Here is an 18,233-nt window from a genome sequence, read left to right as displayed (position 1 = left end):
CCGTTTCCATGGTACAGCAGTGTCCGATTTCAAAACAGGTTTCACAGGATGAATTTTGAGTGTTTGCGCTGTGGAATGATACCTACTTTATGATGATTACTAAAATATGTGAATAAAGTCTCTCTACTGGGAAACTGACAGTTAACAGGTTAAGATGCTTGAAAAGGGCTGGACTGTTTGTGTAAATCCTTAAAGCCATCTGGTCATGTGCTCCTCTCTCCGCCATGTGCTTATTTTACTCTGGGCTGAAGCGGGGCGATGACAGTAAGAACCCCACACAGCCGAGTCGGGAAGAGGGCGCGGAGCTGCCGCCAAGGTCAGCAGGATTGAGAAAGCTGTCTCGAATCCCTCTGTTCTTCTGTTTCCACCTGCAGCGTGCCAGAGCCACAGAACTGAAGGAGAGTGTGTGATCCTGTGTGGCGTTACCCATCAGTGCCGTGGGCACCAGGCTTGTGTCTATCAGGCTCTGTGGTTTGCTTTAGTTAGAGTTGAGGATGTGGCCGTCCAAGCGCTGTATTTATAGTGTGTTAGAGTCAGGATCAACACTTCCTCTCAGGGACGGTGGACTAATGCTGCCTTCACATGCTCTCGGTGTAATTGTAAATATGAGTTTTCTAGTTGGAAATTGAACATGAACGCCCTCTCAAGTCATATTTACCACTGGGAAACTGGAATAATTTTGATACCCAAGTTTCAGAGTAGGGTGGTCATAAACTTTAAACATGCGGAGAGGAGAACGATTGCGATGTTGTTCTTTATTAGTTTTGCAGCGACGTCGCCATTGTCAGCATGTTGATTATCTAGATAGCGCAGTGAATGTTTATACGGTTGTCAACTAATGGGACTCCTCATTTTATTCAAAATTAAATATCTTCAATACATTTTGGCTTTAATAAGATTTCCCCAATGAATAAGCAAGAATAAACATGCTGTCCTCCATGATTCCTGTTCTTTCCGACAACAAAGCACTTGAATGCGACGAGCTCGTAATCACGACTTCAGAAGTGGGAAGTAGGAAATTTCCGATTGCATGTGAAGGCATTATAAATCTCTCAGCCCAACATGCTGTAATTACACTGGTTTTTCAAAGTTGTAAATAGATTTTTGCAGTATGTTTTACTAGAAAATATAATTTCAGTCTTTTACACGTCAAAATTTAATGTTTAATTCAATGTGTTGTTGTTTCTTTGTAATTAATTTACTAGCAAACTCTGAGTGTAAATGATTTCAGTAAAGCCTACACACTTTTTTTCAGTGTATCATGAAGAAAACCTTTTGTTGTTAAGGTGCGGTCACTCACAACAGGTCCAGTGTCCGTTGTGAGCAGTGCTTCATCTCTAGAAGTCACTTTCAAAACAATCACATTTCTGTTGTTCATCGTGGCGAAATTGCGGGACCAACTTGAACACGAGTGAAATCTGAGGAACTTTTTTGCTCTCCAGGTCACGTGGATTTCGAGTGGAATTCGCCCGCGAAATTTCGCCCAAGCAAAAGTAAAAGTTTAAAAGAAAATAATCCACAAAAAAAAAATTTGGTGTAGGATTTACATGAAAACAATATTCACTCAGAAATTACTAGTAAATTTAACTAATAATTTTAGCAAGTGACACATTGAATTAAATGTGAAATGTTGAAAGACGTTGTAAAGCGTACTTCAATAATCTTTATTTAAACTTTGAAGAATCTTTTTTGCCGTGAGGATCAGAGCTGAGCTCTTCTGCTGTAAGTCACAGATTTAAATAGACTTGCGGTGAATTGGAGTCTGAGACTGAAACAAGAGTCTGTCTGAAACAGGACTGTGATGAATCAAGCTGATTTATAATATTTCTGTATAAAGCATTACTCCAGTATACGCTTACATTCATCTGGCCTCCAGACATTCCTTAATAATGTGCTGCTATATTAAACCATATAGTGTCTGTGTGTGTGTGTGTGTCTGTGTGTGTGTGCTACAAAATTAGGTGTGAACGAGCGATGTATGTGTGTGTGTTAAAGTCTGATTCATTTGAGTGAATTGATTCATTCAGAGGGTTTGTTAAAACATACTGATTCAAGAAAAGATTGACAGATTCTGAGTCGTCACACAATCGTATCCTCATATAGGATTTTATGTTTCAATTTTGTCGTAAAATTGCTTTGTTTTCGATTAGGGTGTATAGCTTAAAGTTAACATGAAATCAAAGTTGACCTTGTTGACTGAACAAGTAAGAATAACTTTGTTCTTCCTCAGTGTTTCTGTCTTGTTTTCCAGCACAAATATCTAAACATTCTTAAATCGAGATACATTTACTGGAGAAGAGAAATATAGTCTTGTTTTTTGAAGAACGCATCAAAATGAAGTGAGTTTGTGCTTAAAATGGGGCCAATGGAGTCAGAAAAATAAGCTTACTTCGAAGGGAAATCAAGATTATTTTTCATACCCTATTGACAGATATTTGTTCATATTTTCTACACTTTTCACAAGCCAATCAGTTCATGGTGGATAAAAAAACAATCCCTTGCTTCTTATTTGTTGAATGTTGTGTTTCACATCACAGATGTCAAATGTGTTTTGAAGTGTTTCACTGTTGACTTTAACAACATAATTAGCCATATTGTTCCAAATATTACTGTTATTTTAATGCACCTCTCAGTTTAAGTGTTTTACAAACACATTTCCATCGTTCACGTAATGTTTTTCTGCTCTCGGTCCAGTTCTGCCTGATACAGGTGTTGGGTTTAGTTCAGCTGGAGTGTGACAGATGAGTGTTGAATGGTTGGATGAGGGTGTATCTTCACTCATTAGAGAACTATGTGTGTTATGGAGATGTGAGCGACTGTCATTAATAACACTCACACACACTCATCTCCGGTTTAATACAGACGGCTAGATTACAGCGCATTAATCTCTCTCTCTCTTTCTCTTTGTGTCTCTGTCTTGCGTGCTCACATAATGGAGCAGGTTTCAGGATCATCACTCATGCCTCTTTGTGTCCGTCTTTGTCTCTCCGTCTCTCATTGTTTTGTCTGTTATTGATATAGAGACGCTGCTCAAGTGGCTCTCAGTGCTAATGCTGCCGCTGGACTGCAGCCAATCAGAGCGACTCCCAAAAAAAACACCTTTCGTTTGGGAGTAGTTCAGGAAACTTTCTGCTAATGCTTTAATTGAAGCCTGTTAGCTTTTTCACAATACCATAATGTCAATTGTTGATAGCCATTACAAGAAATAACTATTATACAGTATATATATATACTTTGCATCAACTCTGTCAGGATTTAAAAACAGCATCTGTGCATTCGGTCTCACACAGTGTGAATGTCAAACCTAATGCACATATTTGACACAAATCAGATTATTTTCTCTCGCCTGTTTGCATTCACTTAAGACTGACAGTGTTTACATTAGTGCATTTGATTTGACGTACGTGTGTGAGTTACTGCAGAATGCTGCTATGAAACACACAGGTGTTTGTTAGATGTTCGGCTCAAGGCTGTGCTGGGTAGTGTGGCTCCTGCTGGCAGATGTCGAAACTACAGCCTTCTGGGAGCGAAAAACATTCTCCGTCGACACAATCAACATTGTTTTCTCTTCCTTTCTGGTGTGTCCTGTCTGTGACATCAGCTTCTGAATTTCATACGTTTGGTAGAAGTGTGTTTGGTTTTGTGTTTTAGAGCAGGTCGTGTGTTGTGGTCAGTCATCAGAGACTATTCAGGTTTTTTGTAGATGTACATCAAAAATGATTTTCACACTAAACTTTTCGTTCCATTGACTTTCACATGCAGTGTAAGAGACGGGAAATACAAGGGCTGCGTCCGAAATCGCATACTTCCCAAAAACAGCATGTGACAAAAGAAGTTTGTCCGAATTCACAGTACTCATAAAAGAGTTAGGCAAAAAGTACCTACTACATCTGACGAGGTTCTGAAGTGTGCATACGATGGACACTTTACTATCCCATGAGGCCACGGGACAGGATTTGTGAAGAAAACAATCAGTCATTTTGCTTCTCCAGTAAATGTATCTTGATTTAACCCTCTGGTGCTCTTCACGTGTCTGTCAAAAATGGCTGAATTATTATTATTTTTTTATTTTAATAAAATAAATGTACTATATTTTAGTTCGATAATGTTTTTATTTAATATTTTGTATTTTTAGGGGATTTTATGGTACTAAATGATATTTACGCTGTAGTTATAATCCATTTATTCACTTTTTGGGCACAGACCTGAAAATGAAATTTCCAACTTAAACTGTCATAAATTTTGAATGCTTTATAGCAGACTCAATTTTGATTATTTTCAAAGATGACACTTGGCAAAATATTGCTGAAGTGAAAAAACTTTTTAAAAATAGTTACAGAATTTTATGTTTATTGTTATGAAAAATGCACAAAAATACTATTTTCAATTTTTATATGAAATATATATTTTCAAAAACACATTTTACTCTAAAACTGCAAGAAAATCAAAGCCATAAATCTAAACAAGTTGTGATCCAAATTTGAGGTTGATATCTCAAAAAATTAGCTTTCAGTAAGATTTTGTTTTGCCGCAGTACCAAAAGTTTCCACTAGGTGAAATGTGTCTCCTGTTAATTTCCAATGCGTTTATTTTTGACCGTGAGGAGCACAAATGTGACTGTTTTATTCAGGACCATTTAACCTTTTCGAGCCATGTCCATGTGTTCACATAGCAAGTGCCAAAATCTTTACCAGGTCTTGTACCATTATGATGAAGTAAAAAAAAAAAAAAAAAAAATTTAGGTCAAAAATGACAGAAGAGCACCAGAGGGTTAAGAATGTTTAGTACTGGAAAACAAGACAGAAATACTGAGGAAGAACATCATTTTTTGCAGTGAGGTTTTTCAGTGACAGTATGTTAAATGAGAATGACAAACATGAGCTCTGGATAAACGCTTTTCTCGGCCCCCAACGCTCTGGCTCCCAGGGGCCCAAATGAGTCCTAGTTTGGTCCAGATCACATTTCTCTCTGTCTCTCTGTCTGTGTGAATTCGGTGACGTCTGCCCCGAAGACCTCAGTAAGTGGAAAGCGCGTGTGAACAGCCATGTTGATGGGCCGGGTTTGATTTAAGAGTTGTTTTTCCGTCTGATGGGAGCCAGAGAGCTCCGACCCTGGAGCGAGGGAGCGCGTACATGATGGCGGTCTTCAGGGAGAGCGTTCGCTGGAGCTGCGACGCTTCACGTTTGAGTGTTTGTTAAGAGATTTGTGTTTTTCCACCGAGCGCAGTGACACAGGCCACATTGCCCAAACACACACGTCAGTTTTATTGTGATTTCAGCATGTTCCTGAAGTCTCTACCAGCCCCGCGTTACAATAGCTGGTTTGTCTGACGGCACCCCGAGGAACGTTTTATTGCTCAGAGTTTGCTCTGTCAAAGCTCATTAGACTTATTGGAGTTCTCAGTTGAATTTAAAGTCAACATGAAATCAACATCAACTTTATTTACGTTCTTAATTCATGTTCCTGGTGTTATTGAGAGCGATTCATCAGACGTTATTCTCGAGAAAAAACATGAAACGACTTTCCTTCTTGACTGACGTCACTTTTTAAGATCTATTCCAAACGTAGGGCACATTTTGTTCTTGTTCATACAGAAAATTGTCAAATTATGGAAGCAAACGCTGTTTCAAGTTCACTGCAAAACAATTTCTTTCTCAGTATTTGTCTTGTTTTCCAGTACAAATATCTAAACATTCTTAAATCAAGATACATTTAGAAGCAAAATGACTGAAGATATTATATTAAGTCTTGTTTTATGGAAAAATTATCTGCCAGTGAGGTCAGAAAAATAATCTTGTTTTCCCTTTGAATTAAGTTAATTATTCTGACCCCATTGGCGGGTATTTGTTCTTGTTTTAAGCATAATTGACTTTAAGTTTCTCAGATGTACCCCCTAAAAATCAATAAGGATAATGTTTAAGTTATTGAGTTACTGAATAATATTGAGATCTTTGACTTTTGATTGCAGACTTTGGTATCTTGAAAAATCTGAGCACAGACTCTCTACAGGAGAGACATGTGAGATTACTGGGGTCTTTTTCTTAGGAGAAACACCAGAGACACAGATTCGCTCTCCATATAATCTCATTGGTGTCTAGGAGAAACATTTGAGTTATAAACACGTCTCCTCTGCACCGTGAGCTCTGGGATCTACGGACACGAGGAGCGCGTTTGAGGGAAAGAGGAGGTGAAGGAGGTTAATTACTCAATGATCAGGCCTTGTGTCTTACACCCGAGTTTGGTCTAGAGTTTCCACCTGTAAGAACCTCACCTGTGTGTGTGTGTGTGTGTGTGTGTGTGTGTGTGTGCAGTCAGGTCATGTCAGTCCTCGGAGTAGCCCATCCATCATGTGCAACAGAGCAAAGATGCCATTACACGCACACACACACACACACACACACACACGTTTTATGGGGACTTTCCATAGACGTAATGATTTTATACTGTACAAACTGTATTTTCTCCCCTACACTACCCCTACCCCTAAACCTACCCATCACAGAAAACTGTCTGCATTTTTACATTTTCAAAAAACATCACTTAGTATGATTTATAAGCTGTTTTCCTCATGGGGATCAAAACATTTCCCCACAAGTTCAAGGATTTCGGATATTGCCATCATTATAGGGAAATTTAGTTGCCATAATGTAGGGTTTACCAGGACAACACACACACTCACACACACTTTCCCTTTAAAAACACATTTAAAATTTCCATGAAATAGTTTAAAGTTACGTGTCACTGCACAACCTACACATCCCAGCACAAACACTCCTGCTCAGTTATCCTGTATGCAGGAATTGGCATGGCAGAATCCTCCCTTTATAATCACTAATAAGCTGTCAATCATCTTAGTTCATTGATCTCACAAAGTTCTGTTGTAATCAGTGAAGCTGACAGCACAATGAATCATTGCTCAACGCTGCAAAAACGCATTGTAAAAAGAAACCTTCGATGCTCTCCGGAGCGCAAACACAGATACGCATACGGATCGTTTGCCTAATCTGTTTCGCCTATATGCTATTATTATGGAGAAAACTGATCCTAGACCAGCAGTTATGGCCAGCTTTTCCTTCTAAATCAGTCAGAAGCAGCAGCAGGCAGTGGTTTGAGTGAGAAAATTCCACGCTTGTCTTAAATCCGTGGTCAGGTGAAGGCTAAACCTTGACCGGCCTTACACACGCTCCGCCTATTCACACACACACACACACACACACACACACATGCACTGAGTGTTTATAGACATCATAAAATCAACATGGACACTGTTTACTTTATTTAATCTGCAGTCTGTCATTTCTACATTGCTGTTTTCAAACAGGTTTCCCCCATTGTCCATTTTTTGGACAAACAGTTTCGCTTTACACTGGTTCTAGGTAGTAAAATCTCTATAACTCACATTGTCTCTTGATGAACACAGGTGTATGTGTTGAGAACACTTCTTTGCGTGTATCTAAGTGAGAAAAAGGATTTTCATTCCTATGGAATCGAGCTTCTATTAGTCGTTTGTTTTCAGGCTGAACGCGTAAGAGTATGCGCTTGCTTCAGTGCCTGCAAGGCGTTTTGACTTTGTTAAGAGGCAGAACAGGTGTTTCCCACACACACACAGAGCTAATGAGCTGCTTTAAGAGCCTCCACATTATTCAACCATTAGGAAAGAGAAACACACAGAAAGACAATTTAGTATGTGAACACATTCAGCACTTGAGCTCATGTTGTATTTGGGCTGTTTGCAAGCCGCCCAGACTGAAATTGAACAGTTTGTTTCTTTCTGCTGAATTACGTGTGTGTTCTTTACACTAATCACACCAAAAGTGATTAAGAGTCCAAACTAATGATGTTGTTTTAACTTAACTCTGCCTGACCTGAGCGGGCTAATTGGGCGCTTTATTAATGCGCTTAATGAATATGAACAGCATGTTGCTTTGGTCGTTTAGAGGGCAGCAGTCAGAGAAAAATAAATACGTTTAGCGGTTGCGTTCATTTAGTTTTATGAATGAGTTCTACTGGGAGATTGTTCTGTGAAGTGCTCTTTTCTTCCCGTGTATTTGTTTAAAGAGGAACAGTGAGTTTCCATGTCGAATGAATAAGGTGTGGGAAAGAATGGCACAATTTTAAACAGCCTTAGGAAGGGCCTGAAACTGCGTTAAACGTTATATATATAAAAAAAAGCTTGCAGTATTTATTCTGTCCAGACTAAAAAATCTAATCTCTAGACAGTAAAAAAATTCTCCAGTGCAATTTCATGATTTTTGATACCCACAACAAAAACAAATATGCTTTTTTAATATACATAAATAAAACATATTTCTGAGTGAAAATGGTTTCAAAGCAAGTTTGCGCTCCTAACGTGACGCACTCCTTCAGACAGACTCTAATAAAACTCATTCATGCTGAGTTTTCTAGAAAGAAACATCCTTTATTCATCTGCATTATTCTTTATGAATCCCATGAGAGAGATTGTGGAAGGCAGTTCCTGTCAGCGGCTGGCTGGTTTGATGTAACTTCCTCTTACTTGTAATTGAAACATCAGCAGGCATCCAGAGACTTTCTTAATTTTGCAAAGCAGCAAACTTGATTTTGTGAAACGTTAGGGTTAGGGTTATGTCATTACATTGTGCAAACACATTTTGGTGCCGCTGTATTTTTATCCATGAGTCGTAGCAGCTCTGAAGTGCCATTTTTCAGAGTTTCCATGTTACTATTTATATAATTATAGCAAAGAATGAGTCAGTGCTTCCAAACTCTTGACCTTTCATGTGTGAGTATATGATATGTGAATTTTGAGTTTTGTCTGATCATATCATATGCTTAAATAATTGAGCAGACAGACAGAGAAGGGCTGATCTGTGATGTGCGTTTTCTCAGCCAGCGCGAGAACCTGATCCCTGACAGAGAGAAAGAGAACAGACACGGCTCACCTGACACCTGCACACAAACCCCATCTGTCATCATCAGTAAGTGGCCAGAGACACACACTTACTGCCCTGCTCGCATTTTGATACATGCACGCTCACACTTTAATACCTCGCAACCAATTAACCGCACCAATTATGTGCTGAAATATTCAGGCTGTGTGTGGACACACTATCTGCCTTCATTAGTGTGTGGTGGGCTCTTCCCCGCGGGCGATTCTTCTTGCGTTTGTTTGTTTATTTATTCATTCCTCTTTTCATGCCGCGCTTCCCCCTCTCCCCTTGCGGACAATAGCGATGCGGATCAGACTTCGTCGCAAAAGTCAGCGGTCTCAGATGTGTGTCGGGAGAATGTCAGGTGAAACCGGAGCGGCCCACACAAATATTTCCCTCCTCCTGCCGTCTTTGTGTGACTGTCAGGCTTTAACGCCTCCTGTGCTTTTAATGCGAGTGGGAGAATAATTTTACCTGCATTGTGTGGCGGCGTAAAGAGACCAACTGGAGCGACGACGTGCAAATTAAACCCCTCATGAGGAGCCGTCGGTCAGGTGAAAGGTGCGTCGCTTCTGATGAAAGACAAGACGTTCGTTCATCACATTTCCAAAGTGCCGATTTACAATAAAACACTAAAAAAGGAAAATTTAGTTAAAAACAAAACATGCAGTTGTTATATTCAATGTGCGCTGTGGAATATTTGCATCATTAGTAGCACCGAATGGTATTAAACATACTGATCCACCTTAAAGTGCGCTCACATTTACCGTTGCTTGGTGAAATTCCGTTGGCGAAATCCCATGGTAATGGAAAACACATGAGATGGGGGGGGAAATTAAATGTCAGTGCTTTTGTGTTTCTCGGAGGAACGCAAAGGTTTTGCGAGCGAACGCAAAGTTTCTCGGAGGAACGCAAAGGTTTTGCAAAAGAACGCAAAGTTTCTCGGAGAAACGCAAAGGTTTTGCAAGAGAACGCAAAGTTTCTCGGAGAAACGCAAAGGTTTTGCGAGCGAACGCAAAGTTTCTCGGAGGAACGCAAAGTTTCTCGGAGGAACGCAAAGGTTTTGCAAAAGAACGCAAAGTTTCTCGGAGAAACGCAAAGGTTTTGCGAGCGAACGCAAAGTTTCTCGGAGGAACACAAAGGTTTTGCAAGAGAACGCAAAGTTTCTCGAGGGAACGCAAAGTTTCTCGGAGGAACGCAAAGGTTTTGCAAAAGAACGCAAAGTTTCTCGGAGAAACGCAAAGGTTTTGCAAGAGAACGCAAAGTTTCTCGGAGGAACGCAAAGGTTTTGCAAGAGAGCGCAAAGTTTCTCGGAGGAACGCAAAGGTTTTGCAAGAGAGCGCAAAGTTTCTTGGAGGAACGCAAAGTTTCTCAGAGGAACGCAAAGGTTTTGCAAGAGAACGCAAAGTTTCTTGGAGGAACGCAAAGGTTTTGCAAGAGAACGCAAAGTTTCTTGGAGGAACGCAAAGGTTTTGCAAGAGAACGCAAAGTTTCTCAGAGAAACGCAAAGTTTCTCGGAGGAAAGCAAAGTTTCTCGGAGGAACGCAAAGGTTTTGCAAAAGAGCGCAAAGTTTCTCGGAGGAAAGCAAAGTTTCTCGGAGGAACGCAAAGGTTTTACGAGCGAACACAAAGTTTCTCAGGGGAACGCAAAGTTTCTCGGAGGAACGCAAAGGTTTTGCAAGAGAACGCAAAGTTTCTTGGAGGAACGCAAAGTTTCTCGGAGGAACGCAAAGGTTTTGCAAGAGAACGCAAAGTTTCTCGGAGGAACGCAAAGGTTTTGCAAGAGAACGCAAAGTTTCTTGGAGGAACGCAAAGTTTCTCGGAGGAACGCAAAGGTTTTACGAGCAATTATTTTACGAACACAAAGTTTCTCAGGGGAACGCAAAGGTTTTGCAAGAGAACGCAAAGTTTCTCGGAGGAACGCAAAGTTTCTCGGAGGAACGCAAAGATTTTGCAATAGAACACAAAGTTTCTCGGAGGAACGCAAAGGTTTTGCAAAAGAACGCAAAGTTTCTCGGAGAAACGCAAAGGTTTTGCAAGAGAACGCAAAGTTTCTCGGAGGAACGCAAAGGTTTTGCAAGAGAACGCAAAGGTTTCTTGGAGGAACGCAAAGTTTCTCAGAGGAACGCAAAGGTTTTGCAAGAGAACGCAAAGTTTCTTGGAGGAACGCAAAGTTTCTCAGAGGAACGCAAAGGTTTTGCAAGAGAACGCAAAGTTTCTTGGAGGAACGCAAAGTTTCTCGGAGGAATGCAAAGGTTTTGCAAGAGAACGCAAAGTTTCTCGGAGAAACGCAAAGTTTCTCGGAGGAAAGCAAAGTTTCTCGGAGGAACGCAAAGGTTTTGCAAGAGAACGCAAAGTTTCTTGGAGGAACGCAAAGTTTCTCAGAGGAACGCAAAGGTTTTGCAAGAGAACGCAAAGTTTCTTGGAGGAACGCAAAGTTTCTCGGAGGAATGCAAAGGTTTTGCAAGAGAACGCAAAGTTTCTCGGAGGAACGCAAAGGTTTTGCAAGAGAACGCAAAGTTTCTTGGAGGAACGCAAAGTTTCTCGGAGGAACGCAAAGGTTTTGCAAGAGAACGCAAAGTTTCTCGGAGGAACGCAAAGGTTTTGCAAGAGAACGCAAAGTTTCTTGGAGGAACGCAAAGTTTCTCGGAGGAACGCAAAGGTTTTACGAGCAATTATTTTACGAACACAAAGTTTCTCAGGGGAACGCAAAGGTTTTGCAAGAGAACGCAAAGTTTCTCGGAGGAACGCAAAGTTTCTCGGAGGAACGCAAAGATTTTGCAATAGAACACAAAGTTTCTCGGAGGAACGCAAAGGTTTTGCAAAAGAACGCAAAGTTTCTCGGAGAAACGCAAAGGTTTTGCAAGAGAACGCAAAGTTTCTCGGAGGAACGCAAAGGTTTTGCAAGAGAACGCAAAGGTTTCTTGGAGGAACGCAAAGTTTCTCAGAGGAACGCAAAGGTTTTGCAAGAGAACGCAAAGTTTCTTGGAGGAACGCAAAGTTTCTCAGAGGAACGCAAAGGTTTTGCAAGAGAACGCAAAGTTTCTTGGAGGAACGCAAAGTTTCTCGGAGGAATGCAAAGGTTTTGCAAGAGAACGCAAAGTTTCTCGGAGAAACGCAAAGTTTCTCGGAGGAAAGCAAAGTTTCTCGGAGGAACGCAAAGGTTTTGCAAGAGAACGCAAAGTTTCTTGGAGGAACGCAAAGTTTCTCAGAGGAACGCAAAGGTTTTGCAAGAGAACGCAAAGTTTCTTGGAGGAACGCAAAGTTTCTCGGAGGAATGCAAAGGTTTTGCAAGAGAACGCAAAGTTTCTCGGAGAAACGCAAAGTTTCTCGGAGGAAAGCAAAGGTTTTGCAAGAGAACGCAAAGTTTCTCGGAGAAACGCAAAGTTTCTCGGAGGAAAGCAAAGTTTCTCGGAGGAACGCAAAGGTTTTGCAAAAGAGCGCAAAGTTTCTCGGAGGAACGCAAAGGTTTTGCAAGAGAACGCAAAGTTTCTTGGAGGAACGCAAAGTTTCTCGGAGGAACGCAAAGGTTTTGCAAGAGAACGCAAAGTTTCTCGGAGAAACGCAAAGTTTCTCGGAGGAAAGCAAAGTTTCTCGGAGGAACGCAAAGGTTTTGCAAAAGAGCGCAAAGTTTCTCGGAGGAAAGCAAAGTTTCTCGGAGGAACGCAAAGGTTTTACGAGCGAACACAAAGTTTCTCAGGGGAACGCGGTTTTGCAAGAGAACGCAAAGTTTCTTGGAGGAACGCAAAGTTTCTCGGAGGAACGCAAAGGTTTTGCAAGAGAACGCAAAGTTTCTCGGAGGAACGCAAAGGTTTTGCAAGAGAACGCAAAGTTTCTCAGGGGAACGCAAAGTTTCTCGGAGGAACGCAAAGGTTTTGCAAGAGAACGCAAAGTTTCTCAGGGGAACGCAAAGTTTCTCGGAGGAACGCAAAGGTTTTGCAAGAGAACGCAAAGTTTCTCGGAGGAACGCAAAGGTTTTGCAAGAGAACGCAAAGTTTCTTGGAGGAACGCAAAGTTTCTCGGAGGAACGCAAAGGTTTTGCAATAGAACACAAAGTTTCTCGGAGGAACGCAAAGGTTTTGCAAGAGAACGCAAAGTTTCTCAGGGGAACGCAAAGTTTCTCGGAGGAACGCAAAGGTTTTGCAAGAGAACGCAAAGTTTCTCGGAGGAACGCAAAGGTTTTGCAAGAGAACGCAAAGTTTCTCAGGGGAACGCAAAGTTTCTCGGAGGAACGCAAAGGTTTTGCAAGAGAACGCAAAGGTTTTGCAAGAGAATGCAAAGTTTCTCGGAGGAACGCAAAGGTTTTGCAAGAAAACGCAAAGTTTCTCGGAGGAACGCAAAGGTTTTGCAAGAGAACGCAAAGTTTCTCAGGGGAACGCAAAGTTTCTCGGAGGAAAGTCAAGTCAAGTCAACTCACCTTTATTTATATAGCGCTTTTTACAATGTAGATTGTGTCAAAGCAGCTTTACATTGATAACTGGTACATTATTTGGCTGCACAGCAGCTCTTAAAGAATAGTGTCAATGCAAAGCAAAGTTTCTCGGAGGAACGCAAAGGTTTTCCAAGAGAATGCAAAGTTTCCCGGGGGAACGCAAAGGTTTTGCGAGCGAACGCAAAGTTTCTTGGAGGAATGCAAAGGTTTTCCAAGAGAACGCAAAGTTTCTCGGAGGAACGCAAAGGTTTTGCGAGCGAATGCAAAGTTTCTCAGGGGAACGCAAAGGTTTTGCAAGAGAACGCAAAGTTTCTCGGAGGAACGCAAAGGTTTTCCAAGAGAATGCAAAGTTTCTCGGAGGAACGCAAAGGTTTTGCGAGCGAATGCAAAGTTTCTCGGAGGAACGCAAAGGTTTTGCAAGAGAACGCAAAGTTTCTCGGAGGAACGCAAAGGTTTTCCAAGAGAATGCAAAATTTCTCGGAGGAACGCAAAGGTTTTGCGAGCGAACGCAAAGTTTCTTGGAGGAACGCAAAGTTTCTCGGAGGAACGCAAAGTTTCTCGGAGGAACGCAAAGGTTTTCCAAGAGAACGCAAAGTTTCTCGGAGGAACGCAAAGGTTTTGCAAGAGAACGCAAAGTTTCTTGGAGGAACGCAAAGTTTCTCGGAGGAACGCAAAGATTTTGCAATAGAACACAAAGTTTCTCGGAGGAACGCAAAGGTTTTGCGAGCGAATGCAAAGTTTCTCGGAGGAACGCAAAGGTTTTGCAAGAGAACGCAAAGTTTCTCGGAGGAACGCAAAGGTTTTCCAAGAGAATGCAAAGTTTCTCGGAGGAACGCAAAGATTTTGCAATAGAACGCAAAGTTTCTCGGAGGAACGCAAAGGTTTTCCAAGAGAACGCAAAGTTTCTTGGAGGAACGCAAAGGTTTTGCAAGAGAACGCAAAGTTTCTTGGAGGAACGCAAAGTTTCTCGGAGGAACGCAAAGATTTTGCGAGCGAATGCAAAGTTTCTCGGAGGAACGCAAAGGTTTTGCAAGAGAATGCAAAGTTTCTCGGAGGAACGCAAAGGTTTTGCGAGCGAACGCAAAGTTTCTTGGAGGAACGCAAAGTTTCTCGGAGGAACGCAAAGGTTTTCCAAGAGAACGCAAAGTTTCTCGGAGGAACGCAAAGGTTTTGCAAGAGAACGCAAAGTTTCTTGGAGGAACGCAAAGTTTCTCGGAGGAACGCAAAGATTTTGCAATAGAACGCAAAGTTTCTCGGAGGAACGCAAAGGTTTTGCAAGAGAACGCAAAGTTTCTCGGAGGAACGCAAAGGTTTTGCAAGAGAACGCAAAGTTTCTCGGAGGAACGCAAAGGTTTTGCGAGTGAACGCAAAGTTTCTTGGAGGAACGCAAAGTTTCTCGGAGGAACGCAAAGGTTTTCCAAGAGAACGCAAAGTTTCTCGGAGGAACGCAAAGGTTTTGCAAGAGAACGCAAAGTTTCTTGGAGGGACGCAAAGTTTCTCGGAGGAACGCAAAGATTTTGCGAGCGAATGCAAAGTTTCTCGGAGGAACGCAAAGGTTTTGCGAGCGAGTGCAAAGTTTCTCGGGGGAACGCAAAGGTTTTCCAAGAGAATGCAAAGTTTCTCGGAGGAACGCAAAGGTTTTGCGAGCGAACGCAAAGTTTCTTGGAGGAACGCAAAGTTTCTCGGAGGAACGCAAAGGTTTTCCAAGAGAACGCAAAGTTTCTCGGAGGAACGCAAAGGTTTTGCAAGAGAACGCAAAGTTTCTTGGAGGAACGCAAAGTTTCTCGGAGGAACGCAAAGATTTTGCAATAGAACGCAAAGTTTCTCGGAGGAACGCAAAGGTTTTGCAAGAGAACGCAAAGTTTCTCGGAGGAACGCAAAGGTTTTGCAAGAGAACGCAAAGTTTCTCGGAGGAACGCAAAGGTTTTGCAAGAAAACGCAAAGTTTCTCGGAGGAACGCAAAGGTTTTGCGAGTGAACGCAAAGTTTCTTGGAGGAACGCAAAGTTTCTCGGAGGAACGCAAAGGTTTTGCAAGAGAACGCAAAGTTTCTTGGAGGAACGCAAAGTTTCTCGGAGGAACGCAAAGATTTTGCGAGCGAATGCAAAGTTTCTCGGAGGAACGCAAAGGTTTTGCGAGCGAGTGCAAAGTTTCTCGGGGGAATGCAAAAGTTTTGCAAACACAATGTTTGTAGAGAGAAAGCAAAAGCATTCAAAGCATTTTTTCCTCCCATCTCATGTTTTTTTCCATCACCATGTCCCTTTTAGGTCTCCGTAAAATCCAGTCATTGGGAATCTGCACGTTCAAGAGTTTTCTCATGAGGGTGAAAAAGTTCTGCACACAGATTTCACTTGCACTCAAGTTGGTCAAGAGAATTCGCTGCACTGGCCATCAGAAAGCTGCTTGGTTTGAACATGTGTGTGAGTGTGTGTTGAGTTTTTGTTGTGAACGGGGACGTGTGTGTCCTGCGGCAGTGAAGAGCCGATCCCTGCTCTATTGTTGTGTTCTCCGAGCGGGAACAGTGCAGGATTGGGTTATGAAGCAGCTCTGTGTGACGCTGCAGTGAATGTTGTTCCAGTGTGTTGCTCTCATCAGAGGCAGCAGTGATTGGATCAGAGGGTTTTATGTGTACAGTCAAGTGTTGCGTTTGTTTCTCTCACAATATTTTTACATTTTTACCTTTAAAACATAAATGGTTGTGAATAATTAATTGAAAAGTTCACTACAGTCTCTAAACCCATAATAAGACAGACCTAGAATAAAATATAAGCAATAGAATAATCATTATTACGAAATATATAAAAAAAAAAAATTATTATGTGTATTATTTTTTTGCCCCCACATTTTAAATATCTGGGGCAGTTTTGTCACTTTAAGTGACATTTTTGCCTCATTTTGAGTCTATTGTGGATTTTAAAAAATGTTTTCAAAATTAAGATTCTTAAACAAAGGCTGTGATGTGTGATGTTTGTTTTTGGGCTGGTTATGTATTAATATTAAAACAATAAAATGTTAGCATGCAGACTTTATTCTTCATCATTCTGTTATTCTGTTCGTTCCAAATCTCTGTGATGTTTTTCTTTGGAATATAAAATAAGATATTTTGAAGAACTTTGACTTTCATTGTATGAAAAAACTTTTTAAAAGAAGTCATAATTTCAACTTAATGTCATATTTTCACCTTTTTATGTCATTAATTATGACTTTTTAAATCATAATTTTGACTTTTCATTTCATTATGACAGTGCCATAATTTTTTTTATGACTTACAAAAGCAAGCTTTTTTTGTGGTGAAAATGGGCTTCCATAGTTTTGAAGCTTTCTGTGAAGACAGAGAACAAATCATAGTATGAACTCCAGTGATGATGATGATGATGATAATGACCTAAAAATGTACCTCATGTCCGACTCTAAAACACAGAAGCGTGTCTTTCAGAGCAGTTTGATTGACAGTTCCTGGTGGCCCCTAAATGTTTCCGAGCACTTGATGACTTTGAACTTGAGAGGTTGCGTGAACACCTGTAACACACACACACACACACACACTCACTCATTACTGCCAGCGATTGTCCCGTCATACTCTGTCCTCATCTCTGTCAGGGTCAGGTCAGAGGTCAGAGGTCGACATGGCAGAGGTGTGTGTTGTGTTAAGTGTGGCAGACAGCTCTCACCTGCAGCCAGGTGTTCATACACACACACACACACACACACACACACACACACACACACATACTTGTGTGTAATGCTGGTAACGGGACACCTGTAGTGATTTTCTGTCCCCCATTAAAACACACACACTCCTGTCACACTCTTTCACTGTTGATTAATATTATTTCTCTGTCGTACACACTCTCAGATCTCGTCACGTTTGATGTCGCGCCGCATGAACAGAATGAGATTTGAGTGCAAGAATTTCACTCAGTAACAGCTTCACTTTGTGACTTCAGACTTCAGTGCCTTCAGAAGATGTAGAATACAGTGTGCAGTCCTCCCAGACTCCTGATACACTGAAATAAATCATGTTCTTCCTCAGTGTTTGTCTTGTTTCCCAGTACAAATATCTAAACATCCTTAAATCCAAAAAAAAAAATCAAAATTAAGTGAGTTTGTGCTTAAAACAAGAACAAAAATAACTGTTTATCTTTTGGAAGTTTTTTTTATTTTAAGTATTTTTCTGACCTCATAGGCAGATTTATTTTTTTTTTTTTCTGTTTTAATTATAAACTCACTTAATTTTATTAATTTTTCAGTAAACAATATCTGAAGTCATTTTGCGTCTCCAGTAAATTTGATTTAAGAATGTTTCGATATTTGTACTGGAAAACAAGATGAAAATACAAAATAAGAAAACTGTGTGTGTGTGTGTGTGTGAGTGTGTGTGTGTGTGTGAGTGTGTGTGTGTGTGATGGCTGCTCTTTAAGTTCTTCTGAACAGGAAGTGGTTAAACATTGTTAATTATGCAGAATTAGTGTCTCAGAGTAACCGTGTGTCTGTCTGGTAATATGACAGGTGTCATGACCTCAGGGCGACGGGTCACTATTACACAATCACACACACACACACACATGCATGTTGGAGAGGAACTAACCTTCACTTAACTGCACGTTTCAGTAGGTTGAAAGCTACATTTACTAACAAGTAGTAGTGCAGCGCTACAGAACAGTAATCACATGATCTTCTAAACTGTTGGAAAGTCTGATTAATTTTAGCGGTTGAGTTTGTTTGGACAGTTAATGTAAATGAACTAGTTTAAAAAATGATTCTTGTGTTTGTTTTGAGCCCTAAAACAGACGCCTCTGTGCTCCATTTCAGGTCTTTTTTTACTTAAATATTTAATTTATCGCTGCTGCTCATCACTGAATTTCCATCTCATTTTTATTTTTATTATTACCTA

General features: G+C 40.9%; 1 long non-coding RNA gene across 4 annotated transcripts; it reads left to right on the top strand.

Annotated features, from left to right (window-relative positions):
• Positions 1-12,374: 12,374 nt before the first annotated feature.
• Positions 12,375-15,493, top strand: LOC127494653 (uncharacterized). 4 transcript variants are annotated; one of them, XR_007924932.1, is made up of 3 exons: positions 12,375-12,438; positions 14,223-14,263; positions 15,449-15,493. It is a non-coding gene; the product is annotated as an uncharacterized LOC127494653 (long non-coding RNA). The 4 variants fall into 4 exon arrangements; XR_007924934.1 differs by lacking the exon at positions 15,449-15,493 and adding an exon at positions 14,877-14,921; XR_007924931.1 differs by lacking the exon at positions 12,375-12,438 and adding an exon at positions 12,881-12,944.
• Positions 15,494-18,233: the final 2,740 nt, after the last annotated feature.

The sequence above is a fragment of the Ctenopharyngodon idella genome, chromosome 14 (genome assembly GCF_019924925.1).
Source record: "Ctenopharyngodon idella isolate HZGC_01 chromosome 14, HZGC01, whole genome shotgun sequence".
In the NCBI taxonomy this organism is placed as follows: Eukaryota; Metazoa; Chordata; class Actinopteri; order Cypriniformes; family Xenocyprididae; genus Ctenopharyngodon; species Ctenopharyngodon idella.
Note: the sequence above shows the minus strand (reverse complement) of the source record. Positions and strands in the feature narration are given on the sequence as shown.